This window comes from Peromyscus maniculatus, chromosome 19 (assembly GCF_049852395.1).
Source record: "Peromyscus maniculatus bairdii isolate BWxNUB_F1_BW_parent chromosome 19, HU_Pman_BW_mat_3.1, whole genome shotgun sequence".
In the NCBI taxonomy this organism is placed as follows: Eukaryota; Metazoa; Chordata; class Mammalia; order Rodentia; family Cricetidae; genus Peromyscus; species Peromyscus maniculatus.
Genome location: NC_134870.1, coordinates 2,107,220 through 2,129,889, shown reverse-complemented (window position 1 = coordinate 2,129,889; position 22,670 = coordinate 2,107,220). Strand labels below are relative to the sequence as shown.

The 22,670-nt window shown below is 47.4% G+C and overlaps 1 long non-coding RNA gene across 1 annotated transcript; it reads left to right on the top strand.

Annotated features, from left to right (window-relative positions):
• The first annotated feature begins 3,815 nt into the window (after positions 1-3,815).
• On the top strand, positions 3,816-13,525 carry LOC143269518 (uncharacterized). Its single transcript, XR_013045968.1, has 3 exons — positions 3,816-3,876; positions 4,705-4,958; positions 9,027-13,525. It is a non-coding gene; the product is annotated as an uncharacterized LOC143269518 (long non-coding RNA).
• The last annotated feature ends 9,145 nt before the right edge of the window (positions 13,526-22,670 follow it).

Genomic DNA, 22,670 nt, shown 5'->3' with positions numbered 1-22,670 from the left:
TTTTAAATGTTAATAAAATAAACAAGCTAGCCTTCCAAAAGGTCTAAAATGACTCATATTTCTGTCTGAAATTTTCTGAAGAGGATCTGAACAAGCTTGAAAGATGAGCAACCTTGCTCACTAAACGTGCATGTGGGTGATAGGGAGTGCAAAATCTACAAGGAGGAGGCTAATTATGCCTGTTATGGTATTCAATTCAACAAAAACATACCGCTATTAAATATTTAAAAAATAAATGAAGCCTACATAAATACCTGGAGAAAAGGAGACTCTTAGAAAATCATAAAAATAAATGCAGATATACCAGCTCCATTTAACTATATTTTAAATATAATGCACTGCAGTACTATAAAGGGCTATTCAAAAAAATTTAAAGTAGGTTTGTATTTTTTAGTGAAACTATTTTAATGATAAAGAAATTCCTTCTTAAAACTATTCAAAGGCCAGGTGGGGTGGTGCATGCTTTTAATCCCAGCACTCACTCAGGACGAAGAGGCAGATCGGCCACTATGAATCTGAGGTCAGCCTGTCATACATAGTGAGTTCTAGTTTAACCAGGCTACACAGTTAGACTCTGTCTCAAAAAACAAACAAAAATCAACTATTTGCTATAAGAAAAATGAAAACACACTTAGGTGATGATGTTGGCATGGTGATTCTGTGGGTTTTTGAGTATCCCTTACCTGAAATGCTTTGGATTAGAATTGTTTTAAGAATATTATTTACACATAATGAGATATCTAGGGCTAGAATTTAAGCACAAAACTAGCTTTGTTTCCTATACACCTTACATATTCAGCTCTCATTGCGTGTAGATGTTATACAATGTTTGAATACACCTGTGCCTCGACTGTGAGTTGTGCATGAGTTCGAGTGTGGCTCCTTCCGCCTGTGGGGTCACTGTAGTACTCACAAAGCTCCAGAATGTGTCCTGTTTAGATTTCAGAGTTGAGGTTAGGGGTGTTCAACCTATACTTTCCAACTAAGATTTGAGTCTTCCAATAAAGGAAAAAGGGGAAAGGGGGAGAGGAAAGGAGGAAGGGGAGGAGAGAAGGGAAGAAGCACTCCAATGGGGGGAAGAAAAGCTATGGGGCGTGACAATACACTCAGTTTGAAAGCACAATAAAAGTCAGTTTTGAATCATTGGTTTTCTACAGCAATTCCACATCAGCGGTGTTTGTATAAGGGTAGTTTCCGCCGCCACAGTCTTTAGCAAGTCATGAATCACCGTTCTTATCCTCACTTAGAGACAGCGATGGCGACAAATTAAATGAACGAGATGGTGGGAGTGAGCAGACCTGAGCTCTCCTCTCAGTCGGTTCTCAAGCTCCCACCGGCCTTGTGCTCACAGTTCAACCTTTATCATCTCATGGGAGCTTCAGGGAGCCAGCAGAATATCATTTCCAGGTGTGAGGGAACCAGCCCACTGTTACCTCTTCACCCCAATATTCAGATGTTAGCAGGGTCCCCGTCATTCTCAGACACATTGTACATTCAGCACACAAACCCAACTGGAAAGTCCTTGTTGCATGGATGTGGTGGGGTTGGATTCACCCTGATCCAAGCTCACCTCACAGAATTAACTATTCTGATGCTGGAACAGAGCCCTTCGCTCTGAAGACTTCTTTTGTCTACAGAATGGATGTAACAGAGATTGTGACCCACCTACGTATTGGAGCTACAGTGAAGGGCAAGTGAGACCACAGGCTTAAAGTGACATACAAGGTATTGTATTTACTTCTAGAATGGGCAGAAACACAAGACTTACTGACTTCCTAGCACTAAGGAGGTGGCCCAAATACTGTGTCATATGGGCCTTGAGGATTCCAGGAATAGTTTCTGCTCTGTGTAAATGAGGCCGCCCATGCCCCATCCCTTCAGCTAATTCACACGGACCATGACTTTAAAGGCTATATGAAGTCATGTCCTCAGCTTGCTAATCAACACATTGAATTGGAATGGTTAATCATTGCAATATGTCCTCTCACTTTGATCGGAGACAAGAGGATTGTGAGTCTGAGGCCAGCCTGGGCTACATGGTGAGACCTGTCTGAATGACACATCCCTTTCCCTGGGTCACTGAGTTGCTGTTCTACTCCATAGCCTTCTCCTCTATTTGTTTCTGCTTCAAAACAATGACCTCAAATCCTCCAACTGTCTGACGGGCTAACATCACCAGGAGGCCTGGTTTGTAAAGATGCTCGCAGGCAAGTGCAGAAAGTTCAAATCTGGCTGTGCTGTGAAGTGCATGGAGTTCATGGTCACATTTAATACAGCTGATTGGTGAACTAACTTGTGTCCAGGAGACCAGCATTTCATCTGTGGCCACTTTCTGTTTCCATTTTTGAAGGACAGTCAAATCCTTGTAATCACACCAGCAGTGTGCCTGAGCTAACTCTGCTACTTGGAGAGTAGAGCCGGATTCAGTCCCTCTGGACTTCTGGAAGACTCTGGCTGGTCAACAGGAGAGTGGGTGAACGCTCCTCTAGGGCTGTGTACCCTGACTATGCACCAAGGGGAAGCTTGCATAGGACTTATGACCACAAACTCATTTCTTAAGGTTCAGGGCCTAGAGCTGCACTCTGGTCTCAACGGGACTCTCAGAAGAGCACGGTTTGTCACTCAGACTCGGTCCTGTTCCCCAGTCATCAAGAGGAAGGATTAAAATTCCTAGAAAGAGAAGGGAGGAGAGAGAAAGAGGGAGTGAAGGGAAAAACAGAGGAAGGGGAGGTGAATGGGGAGAAAAGTGGAAATTTTGTATATCTCAGAACGGGTTAAGACTAGAAGTATTGACCTTGACTTGTCTGATATCAAGGATGTGGCAGTGTGGCCTGGGGCAGCTGGAGCCACATTCAGTTAACTGTTTCTAAAAGGCTGTGCTGTGTCAATGTTTAAGGTGCACACTGAAACTAGACCACCTGGGATTAAAGGAGGGTTAAATCCCAAATTCTCAATGACTTCGAACACCTAAGATCCGAGTTCCTTGACCAATGACCATGGACAAGCTGTCTTCATAGTGAGTTAAATAAGGGATGCAAGGACAGTGCCTAGATCAGAGGCTGGTGAAGCATTACACATTGTCTCCCCATCATGGCCAGGGAGACAAACAAGCAGGACACAGAGAAGAGGCAAGACACACAGCAGTGATGGGAGGGGGAGGGGAGAGAGGGGGAGGGAGAGGAGGAGAGAGGGAGAGAGGGGGAGGGAGAGAGGGGGAAAAGAGGGAGGGAGAGGGGAGGGAGAGAGGAAGGGAGAGAGGGGGGAGAGAGGGGGAGAGAGAGGAGAGAGAGAGAGAGAGAGAGAGAGAGAGAGAGAGAGAGAGAGAGAGAGAGAGCACAAAAAGAGGGAGTCTCGGGCTGAGTAAGGAAGCTCAGCTCCTCAATTCACCTTGGCATTTACTGGACATTTATTTGCCAGGCTTTGTGCCAGACACGGGCTAAGGGTAGGGTCAAAGATGAATAGACCGAGGTCAGGCGAACCTACAGACCTTAGCCTGGACCCTGGGTCAGCCAGACACATTCCTCTCCCTGTGCAGCTTCTATGTCTACCATCTGCGAAGTCGGTGTCCCTTCATGTCCCCCTCCCCTGTCCTTCAGGCACAATCCTCCTGTGTCCAAAATCTCCAGCCTGCCCTGTTCTTGCCATTCCCAGGGGCAACTGTAGCCACTTGACAATACGAAGGAAGCTGGCACTTCTGGCTGGCTGCTTACTCAAGTGCGTATGTGTTATTCACATGTGTGCACACAAAGGACACAGGCAGCGGGTGGGGGACAAGGGGGCTCACGATGTCACAATCAGGCCAAGGAGTGAATAGAACGCTCTTCAATGCCAGCCACATGATCCTGAGACCTTTGCCGGTTCAGCTCACAACTGGGGGTAATACTATGCTTTTGTCTTTCAGGATGATGAGAAAGTTATACAGCCATGGTTAATGATAATTACCCTAATTTCACTTTTCTTAAAATCGTATTTATTTTTCTTTATGTGTGTGCATGTACAAATGTGTGTGTGCCCCTGGAGCCCAGATGAGGGCATCAGACGCCTTGGAGTTACTGGGGCTTGTGAGCTGCTCAGTGTGGGTTCTGGGAACTTAACTCAGGTCCACTGAAATGGCAAGTGCTCTTAAGTGATCTGCCAGCTCCTCAACCCCCAAGCTCATTTCTTCACTAATAACTTTCCAGTGTGACATCACACAGATGGCAGAAAAGTGTGGGGCAAAAGTGGTTCTCAAAAGTCACCTTGGAAAAGTCATATAACCTCTTGGACTTCATTTCACCATCTATAAAACTGTGATTCCCATTTAAGACGCACTGAAACCTGGAAAGAGTTAAATGAGATCCTGTGTGAGAGGGTAGAGCGTAAGGCTTGGCAGGCTGTAATTACCCATACCTGGCAGTCATGTCCTTCTCGCTGTTGTTGTCATTATGAAAATCACAAATACGAAAGGATAAAGTCGTGCTTTGAGAACTCCACATCCTTGGGAACGCCCTTATTACCTTCTCATTTCTTGTTTCCTGTGATCTGCATTGTCCAGTGGGCAGTTAGAATCAGCTCTTTGAGGGGCGAATCCTTGGCCTAGAGAGGACCACTTCCTCAGTGCTGAATGAGGAGAGCAATCTGATCGCCTGCATTTCCCAGGATATCAACAGGGACATAGTGTGGCGTGTGTGTACCAGCATCGTGATTCTCTCCTGATTCTGACAGACTGGTAAGACAGCACAGTGCACCACGTGGCCTCGTTTGGGAATTGTCTGAAGAAGGGCTTCCAAGCTCCAAAGCCAACACTGCTTACCCATGGCCTGTGAAAGAAAGTAATTGGTAATCGTACAGCCAGAAGAATCTTTGGACAGCTTTGGCACCCTGGTCAGCCCATTAGTCCAACACAGTATGACCCCTCTGGACTATTTACTCAGGTACTCTGGGTGAACTCTGGCTAGCTCTGCTCATCCCCAGTGCAGGTAAAGTGATCTTTAGGGGATGTTATTTATTTATTTACTTATTTACTTACTTATTTCTTCCTCTCTCATATATTACATCCTGACCACAGTTTCCCTTCCCTCTTCTCCTCCCAGTTCTCCCCTTCCCCCAGATACACTCCTCTTTCATTTCCCTTCAGGAAAAGGCAGGCCTCCCAGGGATATCAACCAAACATGGCACAATAAGATGCAATAAGACTAGGCACATACACCCATACCAAGGCTGGACAAGGCGACCCAGTAGGAGGAACTAGGAGTCCCACAAGAGGACCAAGCTACACAACCATAACACATAGGCAGGGGGCCTAGGTAAGTCCCGTGAAGGCTCCCTGACTGTTGGTTCAGTCTCTGTGAGCCCCTATGAGCCCAGGTTAGTTGTTTTGTGGATTTTCTTGTGGTGTCCTTGACCCCTCTGGTTCCTCCAATCCTTCCTCCCGCTCTTCAGCAGATTCCCCAAGCTCCACCTAATGTCTGGCTGTGAGTCTCTGCATCTGCTCCCATTATTTGCTGGATGAAGCCTCTCTGATGATGATTATGTAGGCTCCCTATCTACAAGTATAGCAGAATATCATTAGGGATCATTTCATTAATTTTTTTTCCAGTCATGTTTGGTTCTATCCTAGGTCTCTGGGCCATCCAGCCTCTGGGTTCTGGCCCTCCAGGTAGTGTTAGGCATGGGTTCCCTCTTGTGACATGGGTCTCAAGCTGGACTAGTTCAGGCTCTGTACCCCTTATTGATAGGAATCTTCACTAGGGTCACCTCATAGATTCCTGGGAACTTCCATTGTACTAGGTTTCTACCTCAGCCCGAAATGCCCCCCATTCCAGCTATCTTTCCCAGTACTTCCTCACCCCAACCTGATCCCTCCTGTTCCCATCCCCTACCCTCAACATCTACTCAATTTTCCCTCAACAGTGAGATTCACACACACACACACACACACACACACACACACACACACACACACACACACACCTCTTGAGCCCTCCTTGTTACTTAGCCTCTCTAGGTCTGTGGATTGTAGCATAGTTATCCTTTATTTTATAGCTAATATCTGTTTGTAAGTGAGTACATACCATGTTTGTCTTTCTGGGTCTGGGTTACCTCACTTAGGATGATTTTTTTCAGATTTCATCCATTGTCCCGAAAATTTCATGATGTTATTTTTTTAACAGCTGGGTTAATGTACTGTGTAAATGTACCACACTTTCTTTATCCATTCTTCAGTTGAGGGGTATCTAGGTTGTCTCCAGGTTCTGGCTATTATGAATAAATCTGCTATGAGCATAGTTGAGCAAGTGTCCTTGTGGTATGATGGAGCATCCTTTGGGTATATGCCCAGGAGTGGTATAGCTGGGTCTTGAGGTAGATTAATTCCCAATTTTCTGAGAAACCACCATATTGATTTCCAAAATGGCTGTACAAGTTTGCACTTCCATCAACAATGGATGAGTGTTCCCCTTGCTACACATCCCCTCCAGCATGAGCTGCCACTTGTGTTTTTGATCTTAGCCATTCTGGCAGGTGTAAGATGTAATCTCAGAGTCGTTTTGATTTGCATTTCCCTGATGGCTAAGGATGTTGAACATTTCTTTAAGTGTTTCTCAGCCATTTGAGAGTCCTCTGTGGGGAATTCTTTGTTTATATCTGTATCCCATTTTTAATGAGATTATCTGGTTTGTTGATGTCTAGTTTCTTGAGTTCTTTATATATTTTGGATATTAGCTCTCTGTCAGATGTGGAGTTGGAGAAAATCTTTTCCCATTCTATAGGCTGCTGTTCTTATACAGGATGCAGGATGGCCTTGTGTGGTGGTGGGAGCTGAAAGAACAACACACATTTGCTCCAACAGCTCTTATGTGGAGCTAAAACCAAGCCTCCGTCCTTCGCCAGCGTATGTGGGGGGTGAGGGCGCAATGAACAAAATGTTCTAAGATGGAGCTGGTTTCAAAGTTTGTACTAGGGAAGCAGCTAGAGGAATTTATCGAGGAGCAAAGTGGTGGGTGTGTTATTCTGGTCATGCCGAAGGAACTTGGAAAAGAGAGTCAGAAAATGGGGGGGAAAGCCGTGCAGTGACAACTTGGCAGCCAAATAAAAGGGAACCAAGGAAAACAACTCAGTCTGAAAGAGGATTGAGGAGGCCCCTGGAGAAGAGGGGCATCAATTTGACAACTTGGCCAGAAATCTGGACACTGTAAGAGACAATTTAGTGCTGGGTCATGCCCTAGGCGGAATTTATTGTTGCTTTCCTTGTTAACTCGCCTCATGTTTAAAGTCAAAACTGCCATGGCTCCAAGAGGCTTTTATCTTTGTCATTTGTGTAACCGGCCTCAAAATACAGACCCGAGAGCAAGGGCCCCAACACCCTTCCTGAGAGGTGAAGCATTCTAGACTTCAAGGATGCTGAAGATGACCCTTTAAAGGTTGTGAGTTTGGGAAGGTTCTGCATGAGGTTTGTGCTCTGAGAAAAATGATGGAAGGAAGAGCAGGAATGTGCGCTGAGGCACTGTGGCCCTGCAAAGCCGCACAGAGGAGGACACACCTGAAAGCAGGTTACGGGTTACGGGCACAGACCAGTGGGAGCTCGCTGCAGACCACATGCAGGCCCCCACCTGTCCTGGCTTGCCGGCTGCCCAAGGGGCAGGATTCCACTTTCTGCTGCTGCACAGGCAAATTGAGTTAACCTCATCACCGTGAAGCCACCTTTAGGCCTAGTCCAGGTGAGTAGTGAATTTACTCTTGAGCCAAAGATACGTGACAAGTGAGGCGCGGGAAGAAACCAGCGCGCGACCCTCAGGAGAGAGCCGCTTCTCTGGGTATAGCAAGGGAGGTGGGGAGCCTGGGAATGTCACCGAGCCGCCAGTGGCCAAGGTCTCCCCTCCAGTCCCCTCCAGCCTGCTGAAGCGCAATTAGCAGAGCCCGGCGTGCCGCCCCAGGCTAACGATGTTTATCCAGACATACCGCACGGGTGGAACCCGCCCCACATTCCGCGCGGAGCTCCGCAAGGACGCCACCGGCGGGTGCGCAGCCCGCCGCCCCTCCCCCGCCGCCTTCCTGCGCCGCAACCTGCACTTGACCCCCGCGAGCCTGGCGCGGCGCGGCTCGGCCGCCCAGCCGGAGCCGAGTGCACAGACCGGCCGGGGCCGGGCCCGACGGCGTCGCCTCGAGAGAGGCGCAGAAGTCTGGACCTTTGGTTTCACCGGAGGGGACGTGGACCCGGGACGTAGAGATGGGCCACCGCAGAGTCTTGTCTCCAAATGAGGAGCTGTGGAAGAGGAGGCCCAGGGCGACACCATGGGCCGTCCCTGGATAGTGGCAGGCGACTCTGGGGGCCTTCTCAGCAGCATGGAGTTGACTCTCTGTGCCTCAGTGTCTCCCCAGCCACGTTATGTAATCTAAACCCGTCTGATCTGTCCTCAGCTGGAGAAGAGCTTAAGGAGACGCTGTAGACAGAAACCGAACACTAGAACGCAGCGTAGTTTATTTACCTTTATTAAGCTCCTGAGGTTGTTTATTTCTTTAGAAATGCAGCTGGTGACAGTGCTGGGCAGTGAGCGTTTCCTCTTGTCTCCAAATAATCGCACTTTTCATTTCCAAGCACAGTCTGCAGCCCTCCCAAGCCTTCCTTCTTCCTAGAATGTTGCTCTGCTTCCCAGCACCAGTGGCCTTTTCCTCAGACCCACAGGCAGAGCCTGAATAAAGCCAGAGAAAAGAGTCCTGCTTTGCTGTTGCAGCCTGGGAAGAGAAAATTAAATTTTTGTGTTGAGATTTTTCATCTGAAACGAAATGATCTCTCGTGTCCTAAAAATAAGATCATTTCTAAACTAAGGACTCCACACACCCTTAAAACTGTGATTCTAAAAGTATTTCTGACTGGCAAGAAAGAAGCAAGCTCTTCTAGGCACGCCACAGAAATGCTGTAGTGGATGAGTCCATCCCTCCCGCCCAGTAGCTCCCTTTGCCCACATCCCCCAAAACAGTAACAATAAGGATTGTGTTTGTGACATTTGTCATTTTAAAAATAATGAGTGAAAGGTACTGTATTCCAGATCATTCCAAAACAAGGTTGAACGATATTCCAGGATCATGAAGCTTTCAAGGTACAACTTCCAAACGGAGCCTGTCTCATTGTGGGGGTCCACTGACTCTCCACCTCACCCCTGTCCTTCCCCAGTGTTCCGCTACAGTCTGCAGCCTCCCCAGGCTGGCCCCATCAGACAGGAGTCTAGAGACCAAGAGCTCAAGCTGCTCCTCCTCCAGCTCCCCAGGGGTCACCCTTCTTGGGATGCTTTTGTTGTTCTGACCTTGTGAGCCAGGGAGCCAGGGCGGGCGAGGGACACTGTGTGCTGTCCCTGAAGTTTTCTGAGCTCATTTGTCCATATCGATATTCAAGAGACTGCCAGCATGGAAGGGGAAGAGGAAGTGGAGAAGGAAGACTCTGAGGATGTGCCTCGAAAGGCACTGCAGCTGCTTTGGTGACAAAGAATAATGAGACTTGGGTTTCCTTGAAGAAATTGTTTTGAGTTGAAGGCAGTGTTCAGAGCACTCCAGCCAACCTCTGTTCTTAATTCCCTGGCTTGTTTCCTGCCTTCTTTCATTTTGAGAAGCTCCTGTCCAAGGCCAGGGCTATGTGCTAAGACCCACATCCCAGGGTCAGATGACTTGTGGTCAAGTCTCACTTCTGTATCACCTCTGTGGACCAGTTTTTGGTACCTGTAAAATGGGTTTGTTTACAGCTTCATCTCAGAGGAGTTCCATGGGGTTGAGCTTCAAAGGAGCCTGGGGCTGTGCAGGTTTCTAAGGACATCACCATGGCTTTGTTCTGGCATCATCTCCCTCAGAACTGTCTGCTCTATCCACAAGATCTTCTCTGCTCCCAGCCTGTGAGCCAGTCCACAGCACGTGTTCCTCCAGCCTGAGTCCTGCTGGGCATAGTAAGTCACAACCACAGTAACTCCCACTGCCACAGGCCAGCGTGAGGACTAAAGATCTATTTCCCATGGGAAACAAAAGCAATCACAGGTCATTGCTTTTTGCCCTTGAATCTGCGAAAAATAATAACTATTGCTTCTTTTCCACTTTGTTGTTTTTTCTGGTGGTTTTTCCTTCCAAGAATAAAGGGAGAAGGCCTCATACTGAGACAGGATGGCCTCCTGTCACTGCCAGAGGTTCTTCCTCTCTCAAATGTAGCGTAAGATGAGGCCATCCTGGCAGCTTTCTCCCCAGCCTGAGCAGCCTCTGCCTGGGGCTGAGTGAGTCCTCCTCCTCCATGCAAAGTGCGTAATGGGTCTTCCCCAGGACTCAGGAGAAAAAAGTTCCTGGGGCCAGGCTGGCAGTGAAATGGGGTGAATGCAACCTTGGTCTGCACAGGCACAAACATGCTGTCCACCCTTTGAGCTACAAGCTCATTGTCAACACCAGCTCTCCATTACTCCTGTACGTTGACCTCGAATGTGCTGATATTCATGGAGAGCTAGCTACTGAGGCTTCTTGTTCTTTTGCAAAGGCAACCATTTTTATGTTTTCACCCTTTCAAATAATAGGATCATATCTAAAAGTTATTTAAGGCATTAAAAATAAAACATTAACCTCAAGGTCATTCTTCTTTAGTACCCTGGTAATGATCTAAGGTCAAAATTTCCTTTGGAAATGATCAATAGTATGAATTCTGTCTTTTCATTTTTAGAACATCAGAACATTGGTGCCCTTCATTTTTTGCATGTAACCACATCTTAGTAAGGGTTTCTGTTGCTGCAATGAAAAATCATGACCAAAAAACAAGTTGGGGAGGAAAGGGGTTATTTGGCTTACACTACACTTCCACATTACTGTCTTTCATCAAAGGAAGCAGGACAGGAACTCAAGCAGGGCAGGAACCTGGAGGCAGGAGCTCATGCAGAGGCCATGGAGGAGGCTGCTTACTGGCTTGCTCACCATGGCTTGCTCAGCCTGCTTTTTGTAGAACCCAGGACCACCAGCCCAAGGATGGCACCACTCACAATGGGCTGGATCCTCCTCTCCCATCAATCACCAATTAAGAAAATGCCCCACAGCTGGATCTTATAGAGGCATTTTCTCAGTTGAGGTTCCCTCCTTTCAGATAACTCTAGCTTGTGCCAAGGTGATGTAAAACCAGCCAACACAAATCACTTCCCTATGTGTGGAGCAAGTGTTGTAGAAGTGTGACAGTCACCTGGTCAGATGCCACCCCCCCCCCAAAGTGTGGCCCCTGATCTGACCCTAGAACTTGATATAGTTAGGTTCACTACACTTTAGTGAAGTAAGAATAATGACCTCAGCTATCATTTCCATGTGCCTGATTAAGGCATTAACTCAACCTTGCCACAATCCTCAGTAGCTGCTGTTCCTATCCCATCCTACAGATGAAACCAAAGCACAGAGACATTAACTAACTCACCAAATGTCACACAGTAACTAAGGATTAGAGCTGAGATTTGAACTTGGGCATTCGATGAATAGCGTCTATGTTCCTAACCACTATCAAATTCCACAATTCTCAGTTTAAGCAGGAAACTCATGTCCCTATAGAACTGAAACATGAAATGTAACAGAAACATGGCTGAGAGAAAAGGTTCAGGGTGCCTAGTCCAGCTTTGACCACCACACATTTGTTCAACAAGGCCTTGGCTAAGTTTGGTGTTTATTCGTTAACGTATTTATTTATTTTGAATGGTATTGTTATATAAGCTGGCTGGTCCTCCTGTTTCAGCCTCCCAAGGGCACACCACACATGGCACCCCCACACCCCCATACAGACACACACCACACTGAGATGTTGAGAGTCCCGGTTACAGTTTGGAATTCAGCGTCTTCTCTGTAGCTGTCTACAGCTGATCATCAGTGCATATCAGACTCACAGCCAGAGAAATCTGCTTAGGTTGTCGCCATGGGACTTCCTTCCAGATGCCAGGAGCTTTCATCTGTGAAAGTGCGTTTACATCAAAGTGGGGATTGCTGGACACATATCCCGCTCCCCACCCCTCCCCTGCATGTTGTGTGGGAATCAGAGAGCCTGGCTGCCTGAGGGCTTGTGCTGTGAAGCCGTTTCCCCGCTCAGAAGGTGTGAGAAGACCTTCCTTCTGTCACACGGGCCTCGGCTTCTATGCAGAGCATCTCCCTTGCTGTCCTTCCCTAGTGCTGGGGACTGAACTCCGTTAGTCACTACCATACTGTTTGTTGCCTGTCTGTCCGTGTTATTAATAACGCTTTTAATAAACTTCTTCCCTGGCAATCTGCGTCAGTGTCACTTTGGCACTCCTGTCTGAGACCTGTAAGTTACCACCACCATTCCCACAAAGTGGATTAAGGACTGTTTCGTGAGAATTTTGGCCCAAGACCTCAAAGCATTCTGTACTTGCCCAGAGTGTGGACAAGACTTTGAGGTGAGGACAAAGAGAAGGTATCAGGGTCTTGTGGCTGCTGTGAGTAACTCATTTCAATCTCCACTACTGTGATTCAGCCTCGGAAGATCAGGCTGCCCTGCTGGGGACAGAAAACCTAAGCCCAGTGTACACGGCCTCTGCGCAGTCATGCCTGGCAGCCCACAGGGGCCATTCTGGATTGTAGAGTAAGGTGAACAGAAGCCCTGCATATTACAGTTAATTCGATTTAATTAAAGCCATAAACACAAACCGCGGTTCTGCGGTGGCCACTGACCACTCTGACTGCTTGGAGGAGTCCGCCACACTCTTAACAGATGGGCAGGGACCCAAGTTGCCGCGCCCTCTCCCTGCACCAAAGGGCCTCTTACCTTCGTCCAGCCTGGGTGAGCTCAAGCACTCTGATTCCTTCTCTGGATTCTGTGGTTTGGGGTGATTTCTGGGGGTTCTTTACACCTATAGCCGGAAGTTGACTTTAATCCCCTTTTCCTGAGCTGGGTGAACTGTTTTACTGCTTTTCCCTTTAAGTATTTTTCTCCTTGCCATCTCAGTATTCTCCCATTTTCCCTGTTTGCGTTTTTCCCTGGCTCCCCTTTTGCCAGCCACCAGGAACTCATCAAAACCTCAGTGTGCTAGAAACTTGTGTGGCTTCCTGCACTAGGTGCTAGATCTTTGTAATGTCAGATCATTAAAAGGCAGCCTTGCTTAGCTGCTTCCTGTGTGGTCCAGCCTCAGCTACCCCTCCAGACCCACCCCTTCCAGACCCACCACTTCCAGCCTCAGCTACCTCTCCAGACCCACTTCTACCTCCTTCCAAGTTCATCTTCCAAACACATGAAGTTTTTCCTGCCTGTTTCAGTCTTGGTACCTGCCATCTGGAACTCTTCGCATGCTGCCCACCCCTCATCAAACTCATGCTGACTCATCCTCTGGGTTTCCAGCTAATTGTCTTTCCTCTGGGACACATGCTTGTCCCACCAAATCTTGATGGAACTCCATTTATTCATTCCACTGTACCCTGCATTGAGTACTTGACATCAAGTGATATTGTTATCACTCTGTTTGCATTCCACTCGGGACCACAGCTCTGTGGAGACAGGAATAGTGTCTTTCTTATTTATCTTTATATCTCAGTCCTGGAAACAATAGTAGGCACATAATAGGTGCTTATTCAAGTGGCTGGGTGGGTGAGCAGTTGGAGAAAACAGTGAATCAGTTACTTTCCCCATTGCTATAACAAAATACCTGATAAAAGCAACTAAGGGAGGGTTGATTTTGGCTCAGGACATAGTCCATCGTGATGGGGAGGCATGCCAGCAGGGTCACGAGCAGCGAGTCACACTGAGTCTGCAGTCAGGAAGCAGATGGACAGATGCTCTGCTGGCTTCTGCTCTCTATCACAGCCCAGGACGCCAGCCCATGGGCTGGTGTCACCCAGCTTCAATGGGTCTTCCTTCTCCAGCTAAGTCTATGCCTATGGGCATCTCCCAAGCAATTCTAAATCCTTTCAGGCTGACAATCAGGATTGAGCATCATGCTTAGGGAAAGGTGGTATGAGAAAAAGATGGAGGGCCGGGCGGTGGTGGCGCACGCCTTTGATCCCAGCACTTGGGAGGCAGAGGCAGGCGGATCTCTGTGAGTTCAAGGCCAGCCTGGTCTATAAAGCAGATGCCAGGATAGCCAGGACTGTTATACAGAGAAACCCTGCCTCGAAAAACCACACACACACACACACACACACACACACACACACACACACACACACACACAATGCAGGGGTCTGTTAGCTGGTTTTATGTACACTTGACACCAACAAGAATCGTTTGTGAAGTGGGAACCTCAGATGAGAATGCCTCTACCAGACTGGCCTCTGGGCAAGCCTGTGATGCATTTTCTTGACTGGTGATTAATGAGGTAATGGGAGTGGAGAGCTCACCAAAAGCAGTGCCATCCCTGGGCTGGTGGTCCTGGGTGCTATAAGGGAGTAGCCTGAGCAAGTCAGTAAGCAGCACCCGTCTATGGCCTCTGCTTCAGCTCCCACCTCCAGGTTCCTGCCCTGCTTGAGTTCCTGTTCTGACTTCCGTCAGTGATGGAGCACAACCTGGAACTGTAAGCTGAAATAAGCCCTTTGCTCTCCGAGTTGCTTGTGATCCTGCCATAGGAACCCTAATTAAGACACACGTGGGATTGGACCATGAAGCACCCTGGACGCTGTGCTTGAAGACAGGTGGGACAGAAGCAAGAAAGATGAGAGCAGACAGAGAGGGCATGGCCTCAGAGAGAACACCCGCCGAGAAAGGCAGCAGAAATGTGTGCTGGTAGTTTGTGTGTGCTCTAGCAAATAAAGCTTGCCTGAAGATCCGAGGGCAAAACCAACCACCAGTTAGCCACAGAGGCCAGGCAGTGGTGGCACATACCTTTAATACCAGCACTTGGGGTCTCATGCCTTTTTCCCAGTACTTGGGAGGCACACACACCATTAATCCCAGCACTAGGGAGGTGGAGACAGGAAGTGATATGGCTGGGTGGAGAGAGGAATATAAAGCGGGAGGAGACAGGAGTTCTCTCCCTTTTGGCTGAGGTTTCGGTAGAGGTAAGAACTGAGGTAAGAGGTAAGAGGCTGCTCTACTTCTCTGATTTTTCAGCATTTAGCCTGATATCTGACTCTGGGTTTTTATCAAGACCAATTAGGATTTGTGCTACAGAAATGTCCTCAAGCCATTTCAGAAACCAGAGAAGGCTGGGCACTCTAATGAGGCTGAATTCTCTTAAAGAGGCAGGAAAGAGCTCCTCCAGCCAGCCTGAGCCATCTTGAATCCTGGCACAGCAAGAAGACAGCATCGTCAGATGGAGCTGGCAACACCTCTGTGTGTGACCGTAAGTGGGATCTGTTTGTATCTTGAAGCAAACAAGACACTTCTGGGGACATGAAGAGACATGAGAGCCACAAAGAGGCCCAGGCTGTCCCATCGCTGTGATCAGTGAGTGTCTGCTGCATCGACACAGCCTGGCACTTCCCCTCCCCACACTGGTGTGGAGGCTGTTCTCAGGGGCCAGGGCCTACTGTGCCTGCCCAGAAACTGTGTCAGAATCTGCATCTGTGGAGCATTCCAGAAGCACTCATGTGCAGGAGAAAAATACTCCACCCCTTGGCGCCTGAGCAGGACAACCTAGATATGTGCCCTTCCTGTGCCCTGAGAGCTGCGCAGGACTTTGCTTCATGTCACCTCTTTCCTTGGCACCTTTCCATGCTGATCTCGTGCATCACACTCCTGCTCGCCTTGCTAGGAACACTCCTACAAGAAGGGAAAGAAAATGCCTCATCTCCGAGTCTCTATTCAAGGAACCTAGCTAATGGCGGACAGCGTCCCCAAAGCTCAGCAGAAGTCTAACACTCTTCTGCAAAGGCATTGTCTGCTCATGCTTTGCCCCAACTGCCACATATCTATTGTTTCCGTTAAAACTGTGATTGGAGGCTAGGTGTGGTGGTATGCAGTTCCAGAACTTGGGAGACTGAAGCAAGAGGGTCATGAGGCTAGTTCAAGGCCAGCCTGGGCTACTGAGCAAGACTGTGTCTCATCCTCACCCCAAGAAAACCCTTACAGTCATCGGAGTAAAGGACACACGCTAAAAATAACATCTAACCCCAAGGGTTTAAAGACTGGTTTTTATTATTTTTTCAATTATGTATATGGGGAAGTACATACATGAGAGAGCAGACGCCCACAGAAGCCTGAACCATTTGACTCCCATAAGACAGGAGGCACAGGTGATGGAGTTGCTAGACACGATGCTAGGAACTTACCTTGGGTTCTCGGCAAAAGCAATACATGCTCTTGACTGCTGAGCCATCTCTCTAGACCCCCTGAGCTATGTGGCTCTTAGTTTGTTTCTGGAAGATGGTCAGTGTCTCACATCTGAGAGAGAAACTGCCCACAGAGAGATTTCAAGGCCTGGAGCTCCTGAGCATTTGCGATCTGAACGCTCGGGCAAAGGAAGGCTCTGCTGATCTCCCCAGAATGTGATACCATTCCAACTTTCCCAAGAATGTGGCTGATTGTCAAATGCTCTTGAGGAGAGAGGGTTGTGTTTGGGGTGTGTCTATTTAATCTTGGGAAAAGCTGGAGCTGTAACGGGCCAGCAGCTCTCACTCTGTATGCCAGGTGTTTACCAGAGGAGAAGTTTCATACGTCCAGGTGGAAAGAAGAAACCACAGACTTCTGTGCCAGCAAAGCTGGGAATATGGGCATCAGTGACACGTTCTGGAGGCTGACATTTGTCAGGGGGTTACACAGCTCCACTGCCTTCTTAAAAGGAAACCAACACAGACTATCTTTCAAAGCCCATGCCCACTGGAGTGTGTAACCTTGTCCTTTTCTTAAGTCTCCCCCTAATGCCGTGTCTGAAGCTGTACTGGAACCATTTCCTAACCAACTCCAGCTCCATTCACACTGACTAGTCCTCAGGTTCTTGTCAGCAGTGCCCTTGGAAGTTAGGTCTCTAGGAGAACTCCCCAGGCTGCTGCAGGCAGCATCAGAGGCCTGAATCTCCCCATCCACTACCCTGCAGTGGGCATCTTAGTGTGTGGCCGCACACAGTCAAGCCTGAAAACTCCAGCAGATTACTTACACCCCTTCTCACCTGGAGAGGGTTCCTCCAGTGATCTCTGGTTCCTTGGAGTTGTTATTTCTGGCAGGATTGGTATGCATTGTGGCTGTAACTATTATGTTTATCTTCTCTATGAATTTCTTGTGTTTTCCTAAAGCTTTATTTCTTTAAATTTTGTTATTGTTGTTGTTATTGTATTTGATTTGAGGCACTTGCCATGGCAGATGTCCAGAGGTCAGGGAACAAGTTGGTGGGGTTCATTTTCTCCTTCTCTAACCCTAGGTTAGAGGAGATGGGAGGGGAGTGAGGGGCAGAAGGAGAGAAAAGATAAACAACAAAAGCCAGGCTGAGGCAGGAAGGTTATGTCTGAGTTCGATGACAGCCTGGGCTAAAGTGAGACCTTGAGAGAGAGAGAGAGAGAGAGAGAGAGAGAGAGAGAGAGAGAGAGAGAGAGAGAGAGAGAGAGACAGAGAGACAGAGAGACAGAGAGAGACAGAGACAGAGAGACAGAGAGACAGAGAGGAGAAGGAGGAGGAGGAGGAAGGAGGGAGGGAGGGAGGGCCACCCTATATGAAGGTAGGTAGCATCTCCCCCAATACGGGACATCACAAGGGTTCCAGAGAGTGCAACGTTCTCTGCAGACATGACACAGGTGAACAGCTGTCTTGGCCTGTGGCATGTGACAGGGGATCTGAGACAGGGGAGGTGGAGCAGTGGGCTGAGCCTGCTCGGAGAGACATCACAGAGGGACTGAAATCCTCTCTACCCCTTTCCTCACTGCTCTTCTTCCCTCAGGCCCAGCCCAGCCCATCAGCTGAAGCAGTGCCTGTCCACAGCTCCCTGGCCTCACAATGCCTCTCCAACTCCCTCTGCTTGTCCCTGGCCCCCGGCACAGTCCAGCTTTTCGGGTCCAAAACAAAACTTCTCTTGTTCTTGTTCCTTCATGGGACCCTTGGTTGGCCTGTCCAGTCTTCGGTCTCCACACTTGCTCCATCTTTTGGTGCTTCCTTCTGTCACTCGTGGTTGGTTCTCATCCTTCAAGCTGGGCCATCTTCTGCTCTGCGCCATAGGCAGCTCCCTCAGGAATACCCAGCTGTCCCTCTAGACATGATGCTCATCTTCCCCCCTCAACACTCCTCATTGGCATTGGTCATATTCACATTCCCTATTTTCAGAGAATAGTGACTCTCACTCTGCCTTCTCACCCACCCCCCTTAGCCTGAAGCAGGCAGAGAATGTCTGTCCTACCAAGAGAAATCCAGTTCTGCAAGGTGACTGGTCCAGGTGCCCCAGGGGGGTGTTGTGGTATCATTAGAGTGTCAGAGACATCGCCACCTCTCTTGCCCATATCAGTGGAGATGGCAGCCATCCCAGAAAGGGATTTCTGGCAGATCCATGCTCTCCCTGCTCCCTTGGATTTTCCCATGCAAAGCTAAAAATAGCAACCTGTCTCTGTTCTTAAACTAAAATGCAGAAGCAGCCTCCCTAGGGCCTTCCTGCTCATTGTGTGGCTCATACCCTGGGAGGCAACAGAAACAGCATGAAGGAACAGGAAGGGACTCACAGGAAGGGTTGAGATGGACCTGTGTCACCACAGGTAGTAACTCTGAAGAGCAGAGTCGAAGTGGGAATTCGCAGACAATCTGGCATCCAGTTGGGGCTTTCCAAAGGGCCTCACTAGTCTCCCAGTGAGCACGCCTCTGCAAAGTCAGCTGAGAGGGAGAGTTCATACACAGGCAACTGCAGCCCCTGGGAGGCATCCTCAGACTCTAGAGATGTGGGTCAAGCTGAAAGTCATGCTTGGAAGTTCTTGGCCTGTGCTAAGGAGCTCTGACGTGTGCAGCCTCACGGCAGGGAACGGACAATGCATTTGCTCCTTTCCTGCCAATTCTTCCTTTGTCTTTGCTGTGAAATCCTCCTGGCAACTCCGTCTGCACGGACCGTTGGCATTTTGTTAGGCATGGCTTTAGTGTCTATCTACTATGCTATTTTTAAAGTGGATATGTGAGTATGTATGCATCTGAGCATGTACATGCATGTATGCATGTGTGTGGGTGTGTCTATGTGTGTGTGTGTCCTCACAGGAGCATGGTGGCCATCGCAGTGTGGAGGAAACACGTGCTTGAGTCAGAAGGACTCAAATGCTCACTCTGGCTATGTGACAGATAGATAGATTCTGTAAGACTCACCTGGAAGGTGTGCTAAATAATGTGAGAGCAAAAAGAAATGGTCCTTCCCAGGTTTGTCTACAGTACGGAATTCCTGTCTATTCAGTCAGGAAAAGTTAGGAAAAATTAGGGCAAGTTTCAGAAATACATTTGTAGAGATTCTTGGGAAGCAAGTAAGCCCAGATCATACAATCAAATAAGCTATAGAGGAGAGATAGGTATATATAGATGACTAGAGGATGGATAGGTGGATGGATAGATACAAAGATGATAGATAGATAGATAGATAGATAGATAGATAGATAGATAGATAGATGATAGATAGATAGATAGATAGATAGATAGATAGATAGATAGATAGATAGATGATAGATAGATAGATAGATGATCAATACCCACATACATGCATGCGTCCATGAACACTGTTTTAAGCAGAAAATTAAAGAAGACTCCAACTTGATGAGGCTGGAGGAGCCAGCCATTAAGGAGCATGAAAATCTCCAGTCAGTCATTGAGAAGCCACATGATAGTACAAAGGTCCTCACCAACATGTAAAGGAGTATCTCATCAGACCACCGCTGTACAGGCTTGAGTCTAAAATGACATGTATTTGAACACCTAGCCTCTAGCTTGTGGCACTGTCTCAGGAGGCTGTAGACTTCAGGATGTAGGGCATAGCAGGAGGAAGGTGACTGAGGGTGGGCCCTTGGGAGCATATAGTTCCTGACTCTTCCCATCTTGGGCTCTGTCACATGCTCCCACTGTCAACGAGTCACTGTACCCCACCTTCTCTGCTAGAAATCGTGAGCCAGAATAAACCTTTCCTCCTCTGCCAGGCATTTGTCACGGTGAGAAGAGACCTAACTAATGTAGGCAGAAAACCAAATGAGGTTGCTGCAGTTCCTAAGGAGCCCCGAGGGAGGAGAGAGATCCCAGGGGCTGTGAAAAGGTCCTGTATGTGGGTTCAAACAAGCAAATGAGCATCTATACCTTACTTGTATGTGTCTATATCTACAATCTCCCTTCAGAAAGCTCTGGTTGACAAAGCTAACTGATCTCAAGGTGACCCCCGTTCACTCAGCATCCCACACTTCTTCCTCTCAGTGTGGAATGACCTCCCCACTTTCCACCTCACCAGCTTCTATGACTCTTGATTGTATCAGCCCATACTGTTGAGCCACAATGTGAACATACTGTGTGTTGAGCCATAATTGTTGACATACTCTGTGTCTATCTGTCTGCCTCCTAAGCCCCACCGAGGCACTGAGGGTGCACTTAAAGACCTTGGGCTGCAGATACCTAACTGAATTAACTGGGCAAACCTACTCTAATTGTATGTATCCTTACAAAAACAGCTTAGTGTGGTAGCTCACACTTACAGTCTTAACACTGCAGGAAGCTGAGGCAGCACCTGAAGCCAGAGGCCAGTCTGAATACATTTTCAGATCTTTTTTTCAAAACAAACAGAAAACAACAACCAGCTACCACCAACAAAGGAAACCTAGAGCTGTTTCTGTCTGTCATCAGCAAGCCAGATGTGACAGCAGAGGTCAGAGAAACGCAGCTGGGCTGATGTTGAAGACAGAGGAAGGAGCTATGAGCCAAAGAAAGTGAGAAGCTGAAAGAGGCCAGAGAAATGGATTTTCCTCCAACTACCCCAACCTTACCCATATCTTGAGTCTAGTGGAAAGCTGTAACAACTTCAGATCTATAGAGCCCTGGGGTTCTGAGCTTGTAGCAGAAATTCTGCCTCAAACAAACAAACAAACAAACAAACAAACAAACAAACAAACAAACTTCTATTCAGCTTTTTAGAAATTTTAAACATTTCATAAGCAACTTAAGTCAATTGGGAAAAATCCAAGAAATACACTAATATGCAAATGGGACCCAGAGGAAAACTAATGTTGAAAACTTATTACTTATATTACTGAATTATAAAAGATAAAAACAATTTGCAGAAGAGAAGAAGTTGGAGAAAAGGATAATACCAATAAAGTTTATAGTAACTTTTAAAAATTCTTATTTTTTTAAATGAGCCAATTAATTTTTTTTATTTGATGTACGTGTTTTACCTGCAAGTATATTTGTGTACCACATGTGTACCTGGTGCCCATGGAGGCCAGAAGAGGGCACTGGATCCCCTGGAACTGGAATTACAGGTGATTGTGAACAGCCATGTGGGTGCTGGGAATCAAACCAGGGTCCTCTGGAAGAGCAGTCAGGACCATTAGGCACTCAGCCTTCTCTCTCACTCCCATATACTATTTTAATGGGAAAAGATCTTCACCAACCCCACATCTGACAGAGGGATGATCTCCAAAACATATATATAAAAAAAAACTCAAGAAACTAGACGTCAAAATACCAAATAATCCAGTTAAAAAATGGGGTGCAGATCTAAACAAAGAATTCTCAACAGTAGAATATCAAATGGCTGAAAGTCATCTAAGAATGGCTTGACATCCTTAGTCATCAGGGAAATTCAAACCAAAACAACTCAGATACATCTTACACCTGTCAGAATGGCTAAGATAAAAACAATGTTGGAGAGGATATGGAGCAAGGGGAACACTCCTCCCCTGCTGGTGGGAGTGCAAACTTGTACAGACATGTTGGAAATCAATATGATGGTTTCTCAGAAAATTGGGACTCCATCTACCTCAAGACCCACCTAAAACCCTCTTGGGCATATACCCAAAGGATGCCCAACCATACCACAAGGACACTTGCTCAACTATGTTCATAGCAGCATTATTGATAATAACCAAAACCTGAAAACAACCTAGATGCCCCTCAACTGAAGAATGGATAAAGAAAATATGGTACATTTACACAATAGAGTATTACTTAGCTTAAAAAAATTGACATCATGAAATTTGCATGCAAATGTATGGAACTAGAAAAATCATCCTGAGTGAGGTAACCCAGACCCAGAAAGACAAACATGGTATGTACTCACTCCTAAGTGGATATTAGATGTAAAGCAAAGGATAACCAGGCTATAATCCACAACCACAGAGAAGTTATGTAACAAAGAGGACCCTAAGAGGGACACACATGAATCATCCTGAAAAAGAGAAATAGGTAAGATCTCCTAGGTAAACTGGGAGGGGAGATGGGGGATGGGAACATGAGGGATCAAGATGGCTGAGTTGGGGAAGGTTCAGAGAGGGAGAGCAATGAAAGAGCTATCTTGATAGAGGGAGCCGTTATAGGGTTAAGGGGAAACCTGGTGCTAGGGAAATCCTCAGAATCCATAAGGATGACTCCAGCTAAGATTCCTAGCAACAGTGGAGAGGTACCTGAACTGGCCTACTCCGGTAATCAGTTTGGTGACTTACCTAATTGTCATCATAGAACCTTCATCCCATAACTGATGGGAGCAGATGGGCCAAGCTCCTGGAGTTCAGTTGAAGAGAGGGAGGAGGGATTATATGAGCAAGGGGCATCAAAATCACAACAGGGAAACCCACGGAGATAGCTGACCCAAGCTAGTGGGAGATCACAGATTCTG